The sequence below is a fragment of the Theobroma umbraticum genome, unplaced genomic scaffold (assembly GCF_002168275.2).
Source record: "Theobroma umbraticum cultivar Fairchild unplaced genomic scaffold, ASM216827v3 scaffold_459.0, whole genome shotgun sequence".
Taxonomy (NCBI): domain Eukaryota; kingdom Viridiplantae; phylum Streptophyta; class Magnoliopsida; order Malvales; family Malvaceae; genus Theobroma; species Theobroma umbraticum.
The window spans coordinates 677,162-686,319 of record NW_018397286.1 but is presented as its reverse complement, the minus strand read 5'-3'; the positions used below and the strand labels follow the sequence as shown (position 1 = coordinate 686,319).

The 9,158-nt window shown below is 34.0% G+C and overlaps 1 non-coding gene across 1 annotated transcript; it reads right to left on the bottom strand.

The window, feature by feature from the left end:
* Positions 1-8,706: 8,706 nt before the first annotated feature.
* Positions 8,707-8,813, bottom strand: LOC149526239 (small nucleolar RNA R71). Its single transcript, XR_016352216.1, has one exon. It is a non-coding gene; the product is annotated as a small nucleolar RNA R71 (small nucleolar RNA).
* Between the last annotated feature and the right edge of the window lie 345 nt (positions 8,814-9,158).

Sequence of the window (9,158 nt, the reverse complement as noted above, 5' to 3'; positions counted from 1 at the left end):
CTTGCTCATAAAAATGATGCACTACTTGCTTTTGTGAATCATTGTAAGAAAGTTGAAAATGAAAATGGACTTGTCATTGTTAGTATTAGAAGTGATCATGGAGGAGAATTTGAAGGACATGATTTTGAAAGCTTTTGCAATGAAAAAGGGGATAGATCACAACTTTTCTGCACCTAGAACACCCTAACAAAATGGAGTTGTAGAAAGGAAAAACATAAACTTAAAAGAAATGGCTAGAACCATGTTTGTGAAAACAATCTACCAAATATTTTGGGCAGAAGCTTCAATACAACACATATATTCTCAATAGAAGTATCAATAAGGGCCATGATATCAAAAACACCATATGAATTGTATAAAGCTAGAAAACCAAATATTTCTCACTTTAGGAACTTTGGCTGCAAATGTTTTATACTACATAATGGAAAACATTCTCTAGGAAAATTTGATGCTAAGAGTGATGAAGCAATCTTTCTAGGATATGCATTGAACTTAAAAGCCTATGGAGTTTTTAACAAAAAAACTCTAACTATTGAAGAATCTATTCATGTAGTTTTTGATGAATCGAATATCTTGCAAAAAGAAGCTCTTACTAATGAAATTGATGTAGAGGACTTAGAAAGACAAATGGAAAAAATGAGCTTAGAAAATAAGAAAAACTGTCAAGATAATCCACATGGAAGAGAAGTAGAACCTCCATCCTTAGAAACTCTGTAAAAGAATTGAAAATCAACACATTGATCTTCCAAAAAATTGGAAGTACTTGAAAGATCATTCACAAAAATAGATTTTAGGTGATCTTTCACAAGGTGTCAAAACTAGAAGAGGAATAAGAGAGACATGAATTCTTTTTTTTATCTCTCAAATCGAGCCTAAGAGTTTTAAAGAGGCAAAAAAAGAAGAAAGCTGGATATTAGCTATGCAAGGAGAGTTTGATCAATTTAAAAGAAACCAAGTATGGACATTAGTCTCTATACCAATAAATCACCCAATTGTTAGAAACAAGGTAGATGAGCAAGGTAATATCATTAGAAACAAAGCAAGGTTAGTGGCACAAGGATATGACCTAGAAGAGGGCATTGACTATGAAGAAACATTTTCTCCTATGGCTAGAATAGAAGCAATAAGGTTATTACTTGCATTTGCATGTTTCATGAACTTCAACCTTTTCAAATGGATGTGAAAAGTGCTTTTTTAAATGGTCTTATTCAAGAAGAAGTTTATGTTGAACAACCTCCTGGATTTGAGAATTTTGAGAAATCAGATAATGTTTTCAAACTACAAAAGACATTATATGGATTAAAACAAGCTCCAAGAGCTTGGTATGAAGGACTCACAAAATTTTTAGTTGAAAAGGGGTATATTAGAGGAAGCATGGATACAACATTGTTTATCAAGAAATGCTTGAATGATTTAATTATAGTTAAAATTTATGTGGATGATATTATATTTGGTGCTACTAATGAGGATTTGTGCACGAACTTTGTTGAGGAAATGTAGAGAGAATTTGAGATGTGCATGATGGGTGAACTGAAATTCTTTCTTAGTCTTCAGATCAAACAATGCAAAAAAGAGATCTTCATTAGTCAAGAAAGATACATTCAAGACATGCTAAAGAAATTTGGTATGTTGAAGCTGAAATCAATCAGCACACCAATAAGCCCCTCCATCAAACTTGAATTAGATGACAAAGGAAAAAATGTTGATCAAAAACTTTATAAAGGTATGCTTGGATCTTTACTTTATTTAACAGCTAGCAGACCTGATATTCAATTTAGTGTATACTTGTGTGCTCAGTTTCAATCTCAACCCAAAGAGTCACATTTTTCTACAGTGAAAAGAATCTTCAAGTACCTATTAGACACACAAAGTTTAGGATTATGGTATCTTAGAGGAACAAACTTCACTCTTATTGGATATTCAGATGCAGATTTTGTTGGAAGTAGAATAGATAGAAAAAGCACTAGTGGCAAATGTCACTTTTTAGGGGATATGCTTGTGTCATGGTCAAGTAAGAAACAAAACCCAGTTGCACTCTACTCAGCTAAAGTTGAATATATATCCTTAGGCAGTTGCTATGGTCAGATTTTATGGATTAAACAATAATTAGAAGACTTTGCATTAACTATGCATAATGTACCAATACTTTGTGATAACACAAGTGCAATTAATATCTCAAAAAATCCAGTTCAACACTCAAGAACTAAGCACATTGAGATTAAAGTCCATTTTGTTAGAGACCATGTGCTTAAGGGAGACATTAAGATTGAATTTGTCAACACCTTACATCAATTAGCTGATATATTTACCAAACCCTTAAATGAGGATAGGGTTTGTGAAATTAGGAGGAATCTAGGAATGACTAGTGTTCAAGAGCTGTAAGAAAAATTTTTAACATCTCCTTGGGAAGACAGTATACACTTAGTTGATTAAGAGCTTCACTTAGTCAACTAAGAGCATTCTGTCTTTAGTAGTAAAAGACTTAGATAGTAAGGGGCAAGACCTAATCTGACATCAAGGCCTAAGTAAAATAAAACTTAAAGAAAATAAAAAGAGAAAAATGGGTAAATTGAAGCAAAAATTGAAATAGGAGGGAAACTCAAAATTTTGAAATAAATAAATTTCCTGCATTTAAAAAGGGTCTGACATTTTTCTTTGCAAAAAATCTCCTCTTTAACTCAGTCTCTTCTCACTCTCTCTCCTATGAAACTATCTCCCCTAAAAAAAAATGAAAAACTTATTCCTCTAAAATCTCTCAAATCTTAAAATCTGAAACTTCCAAAATCAATGGCAAAATCTTTCATGCCCAAGGATACTCTGGAAAAGAAGAAAAGGAAACGACCCATGGAAGAAAGCTCACAATTCGAAACTCAAAAAAAGAAAAAAGAAGTTGAACCGGTGATAGTGACTTTGAAGAAACAGAAAACAAAGAAGAAGAAAGATAAAGCAAAATCTGCATCAAAAGGTAAATCTTTTTCTCTAAAGTTCATAAATAAAGCTCATGAAGATAGGCTTAGAAAAATAAAAAGTGCACCCATCTCTTGTGGAAAATTCATTGACTAGGACAGTTTCAACGATGTTCCAGAAATTAAGGAAGGATTATTAGAACATTTTGAAGAAATAAAATTAAAGGGATTTAGTATGTTTAAAAACATAACTTATAGTGCCATTTTAGTGAAAGAATTCTTTACTGGAATAGTACAGAATAAAAATGAATTAGATGACCCTGAGGTGTTTGTGGATAACTGTCTTAATGTCTACTTGAATGGAAAGGAATTTGTAATTTCTGTTGCTAATTTAGGGGAATTATTAAGTATATAATGCAATGAAGGAAAATTTGAAATTCTCAAAGAATATGATCCTTCACTCTTATGGGAGATGATCACCGAAAAAACTAAGAGCTTCTACAGTCCATAGGAGAGGAGGTAGCTTTAGCTATGTAAGGTTGCAAGACCTGTGGATGATGTAATTTTCCTTTAATGCATTTGCTTTTAATTTAGGAAGGTTTATGATTGAAAGAATGAGAGGGACATGCAGAGTTGATAAAACGCATCTACCTTATGGAAATATGATTACCTCATTGGTCAAAAGAAAAGGAATCTAGAGCTCAAGATAGGAAATAGATCAAGTAAAAAGTAGGGACCAAAGCCATCTATCTAGGAAGTTTCTCCAAAATGGGGTATAAGTCATATGGAGAGACCTTTTTCAAGACCCCTAAGGGCACTCAAAAGGGTGAACAAGCCACTTTCACTAAAGCAAGACCAGTACCCTCTCAAATCTCAAATGAGATGATTATGAACTTGCTCATGAGGATAGATGGGAAGCCAACTGAACAGGGCACGATAATAGAAAAAATTGAAGAAAAGCTTCGAGAGCTAAGAACTCTGATGAAAGACAAAAGGAAATCTCCTTCGAGCTCTACAACTGAACATGCTCCTGCAGCACTAAGTCCAGTAGAGTAAGTAAAACAGAGTCCCAATCTTCAAACTGAGGAGAAAGAGCCAGAACAGGGTTAAGCAAAGAAAATGCACACTATGAAATCTGAATTTGAAGAGAAATACAGTACAAACACAGAGGTGATTGGATCTCAACTGCATGAGGAGACACAAGAAGCTGAGTCTTCCCTACCAAATTCTGAAGAAGTTTTCATCAGGGATGTCTTTCTGCAGATGGTGAGGGAAGAACAAGCTAAAAAGGAAGTAGCTAAGGCCACAACATAAAAACCAACACCTGTAACAAGATCTTTTAAATCTATTTAGAAAGGTGATCAGATTGAGAAATAGAAAGAAGAAGCTGCTATACCTCCACCAACCGTAACTGCATCTACTGGTAGGGGGAGAAAAACCATGGCAACCAAGACCAAGTTTCTCAAAAGAAGAATGTCATGTAGGATAGCTAAAAAAGATAAACCTCTTTCAGTCAAATCTACAGTCTAGGATCCTCTCACAATCTTGGATACATCCTCTTCCGACTTTTCATCTCAAGAATCCTCTCCTATAACATCCCCTGAACCTTTCAACATCTTCTATGGAACCAGTGAATCTACCCCTTCTGACTCTTCTTAAGCTTGTTTCTAATTTGATGCTGACTAAAAGGGGGAGAAATTTAAGAGAGGGTAAAAATGCTTAGAAATTTAAAGGCATTTTAGGAAAGCTGATTTTGATGATGCAAATTTTGATGGTGCTAAACTATGTATGACAACATTTTTATTATTGATGGATATTGTGTTGCTGATATATGAATGTTGAAACTATTTTCTATACTTTTATGTTTAATGAAAATGTTAGTGATTATTGATGTTGGTATGAATATGGATTGGTAGTAATATGTTGGTGACAGACTGTTACAATGGGAATGGTAATCTGTCACCCATCATCAATGATCTGGAAGCTTGAATAAAGTTACTGTATTAAAATGTAAGAATTTGTACTTATTATTTCTTCTAAGATATAGATCAGAATATCTTGACTTGTTGAGCTGGATGGAAAAATAACTTGAAAAGACCATGCATATACTAAGGGGGAGCACACACTCAGGGGGAGAAATCCAAATCTGGTGCAAAACAAAAATAATAAATAGACATTGTGTATTTAATCAAGGAATGTTTTGTCATCATCAAAAAGGGGGAGATTGTTAGCTCCATTAGTTTTTGATGATAATAAAACATTCCTATTTATCTATGTCTAACCTTTCTACATGAGTGTGCAAGATAAATATATTTAATAATTAGTTGACTATTCAAAAGATAATATCAAAACTAACAAGAATAAGGAGCTATAAGTGAGCAATGAAATGAGAAGCTTCTAAATAGAATAATCTAGAGAGTTGGTTGGATAAAACTCAAAAGAGAAACTGACGAGTTCAAGCAAATTGTGAAACAGAGAGCACTTAGTCAACCAAGAGACAAAGTTAGTCAATTAAGAGCTTACTGTCAGAAACTGGATTCAGAGACATAAATGACTCAATCGATCGAGAAAGTTTGTCAGTCAGCCCATAGGGTATTGCCAGATATGCTTAAAGACAAAGCCTATTGCCAGAAACTGAGTTGAGAGACAGAGATGACTTAGTAGACTAAGTGATATCGATTAGTCGACTAAGAGCATTCTGTCTGGCAGTTTGAACTGAATGCTAAAAGACAAAATAACGGCCAAATTTTCTCCCAAACTATTTTCAAAGGTAAAAATCTGTCTAGCTGCCATCAGAATTTATTTTTCAAGTATAAAAAGCCCTCCCAACAACGAAAAACAAGATTTGAAGGCTTCCAAGATAAAAAGTAGCTCAAAAACTCAATAACACTTTGCATATTTTCTACACTTCACTCCAATCTTTGTAACGGAGTTATGAACTTCATCTTGCACCATCAGATCAGGTTAGTGATCATAGGTACCTCTCTATTTCTCTTCTCTTTAATTGCTTAGAGTGTGCGAGACAGTCTAAGGGGATTAATTAAGCTTGGGTTAGCTTGATTGAGTGCATAAGTTCTAACTCAGCCTAGAAAAGTTAGTTTTTGGGTTTTGGTTGATCCCGAAAAAAATCATTTGTTGAAGGTTGTGGCTGAACCTGTGAAAAGCCATTGTAAAAGCTTGGTGAAAGCTTGAGAATTTCACCGTTCATAGTGATTTGATTTGGAAAATCCTTGGTTGAGTAATCAAGGTAGTGGATGTAGATCTTTGACCGAACCACTATAAATCTTTGAGTATTGTCTTCCTTGCTTTATTTTACATTTCATTCTTGTTAGAGTATTCTTTATCTTGCATTTAACTTGCCATCATTGAACTTAAAGTTGCTCCCAAATAGAGGTCAAACTCTTGTAAGAGCCAAAAAGTTCTATTTACCCCCCCTCTAGCATATTTATTTGGGACCAACACTCTGATACCAACTGTCACAAACTACACTCCTTCGCCTATGTATGTGATACTTTGTGCGGTACGTGAGTGGACGTTTCCATGCAAGTCAGCCGATACTTGGTTATATCTAATCAAACATCAATAATAGCAACAAATCAAACTAAGAGAATGAGCATCAAAATCATAAGGCATATCGAATGCCATATATGCAACCACTAAGTCATAAAAAGGAAAAATGTCTTATTAATAACAAAATAATTACAAAAGGACCAAGACATGCTGTCATCGGGCCATAGGAGTAGCCCTAGTTGATTCTCTATAAACATACCTTTACCAGTGAGGTAGCCCAACAATCCGCCAACTACTCACCATTATAAAGAGTTTAGAAGATTTTACACGTATTTTACCAATAGCCATTGCAACGCTTGAAATAAGGACATTCCTTTCCCAATAGGTCTTTTTCCCTAAAAACTTAACAAGTATTTTTAGAGAGGTCACCACAAGCTATTACAATGTTTTAAAGAGAGACATTTCCCTTACAAGTACAAATGACTTAATCTCTTAGATAGCTTTACGCTATCATAATTCAATAAAAGGATAGCTCATGACAATATGCATCGGGGGTGCATTATACCAAAACTCAAGAGCTTAGCACCATGGGGCTTCCAAGGCAAATCCCGGTGTCATGGCACCAAAAAAGCATGGCCACAATGCCACCTTGATTTCCATAAATAAAATTTTGATGAAAGATTGGAAAATAAGGCACCCTTGCACATATTTAGGAGCCTTTTTGGAGTGCATTCAAAGGGAGGCAGTAAGCAACTATTCTGAGGATTCGGAGCCAAGAAGAAAGCAAGAAAACAAGAGAATTTGAGGGAGAATTAAGATTGTAAAACTTCAACAATTAGTTTCTTTCTCTATTTTTGTGTTTCTCTTTTTTTCTTTAACTTGGATTCATGGCTAAATTTCTTTGGATAATTTTTTATTACATATTATGAGCTAAATTATCTTTCTAGGATTGTTGTGGATTTCAATATGTAATTTGAATATTAGTTTCTCTTTTATTTACCATGAATGAGTATAGTTTTTCTTATTCAAATATGTTTTTAATGCTTTTAATTCCTTGGCCAATAATTAACTAATTTATGAATCTAATTGAGATGTGACAAAGAGATTTTAGATTAGACTAAGATTTGAATAGTGTATGTTCACGTCACTTAGGTGATCTGATTTGCGATTCGGGTTGACATACGCCAATTGTCATACATAGCCAAAGTAGAACACTTGCTTAATAAACCTCATTTAATTGATTCCTATAGACATATAGTAACCTAATTAAGTTAGGTATTTGTGCAAGCATCTCGATGGAGACTTATAGAAAGCTTTGGATTTTAGGTTAGTAACACCACGTATGAATGTAAATAATAAGAAAAGATGGTATTAGATGAAGTGTTGAATGAACCCATAATCCTAGGTTTTAATATATTACCTTTCTCAAGTAATTTTAATTTTTTTGATTTAATTTAGTGTTTATTTTAATTTCATTTTAATTCATTTTTTTCAAATTTTGATTACTTAAATAAGATTGATTTGTTATAAGATTTTAGTGCTTAGTAAAAATTTAAGAACAAATCTCCTTAGGAACGATACTCTATTTCACCACTATATTACTTGTTCGATATGTACACTTGCGTGTACAAAATCAACAATAAGTTTTTGGTGCCTTTGCCGAGGACTTTCTTTTCTTTGTTATTTGCCAATATTAAAATTTTATAGATTAGTCTTAATTTAAGTTTCATTTCTTTGTTTTGCAGTTGTGTTCAACTATTGTATGAGCAGAGCAAATAAATTGGAGACTATCTTATGTGATCCAGAGATTGAGCAAACATTTCACAAAGTTCGACAAGAAAATCAACAATGTGTTGCTCCAATAAATATAATGACTGATCTACAAGGTGGATAGCAAATCCAAGAGTGCGTAGTAGCTGAAAATTGTTGCTTAAGGGATTATGCTTTTCCTTCGATACAAGGAATTCCATCTAGCATTTGAAGGCTAGCTATTTAGGCAAACAGTTTTAAGATCAAGCTAGCTATCATCACCATGATTCAAACCTCAGTTTAGTTTGGCGGCCTTCCAAATGATGATCTCAATGGCCATAAATCAAAGTTCTTAGAGATTTGTGACACTTTGAAATATAATGGTGTCACAGATGATGCAATTCATTTGAGGCTTTTTACTTTCTCACTGAGGGATAAAGCTAAAGCATGGTTGAATGTCCTCCTTACTGGCTCAATAACAACATGGGATGATCTTGCTTAGAAGTTCCTCGCTAAGTTCTTTTCCTCGACTAAGACAGCAAAAATGAGGAATGATATGACATCATTCATGCAGCAAGATTCTGAATCGTCATACGATGCATGGGAAAGATACAAAGAATTACTTCGACATTGTCCTCATCATGGTTTTCCAAAGTGGCTTCAAGTGCAAACTTTCTATAATGGTCTGAATGGGGAAGTTTAAAACACCATTGATGCTACTGCAGGAAGAGCTTTAATGGCAAAATCAATTGATGAGGCATACGATTTGTTAGAGGAAATGGCTGCAAACAACTACTAGTGGCCAACAAAGTGAGCAATGCATAGGAGAGTAGCTAGAATTCATGATGTAAATTATTTTTCAGTGTTATCTGCTCAAGTAGCTGTTTTAACTAAAACTCTTGAATATTTTGGTACTACTATTGTACAAAGTCCTTTTGTAGCTTGTGAGTATTATGGAGATAATCATGCAAGTCTTCAGTGTCCAAGCTTAAC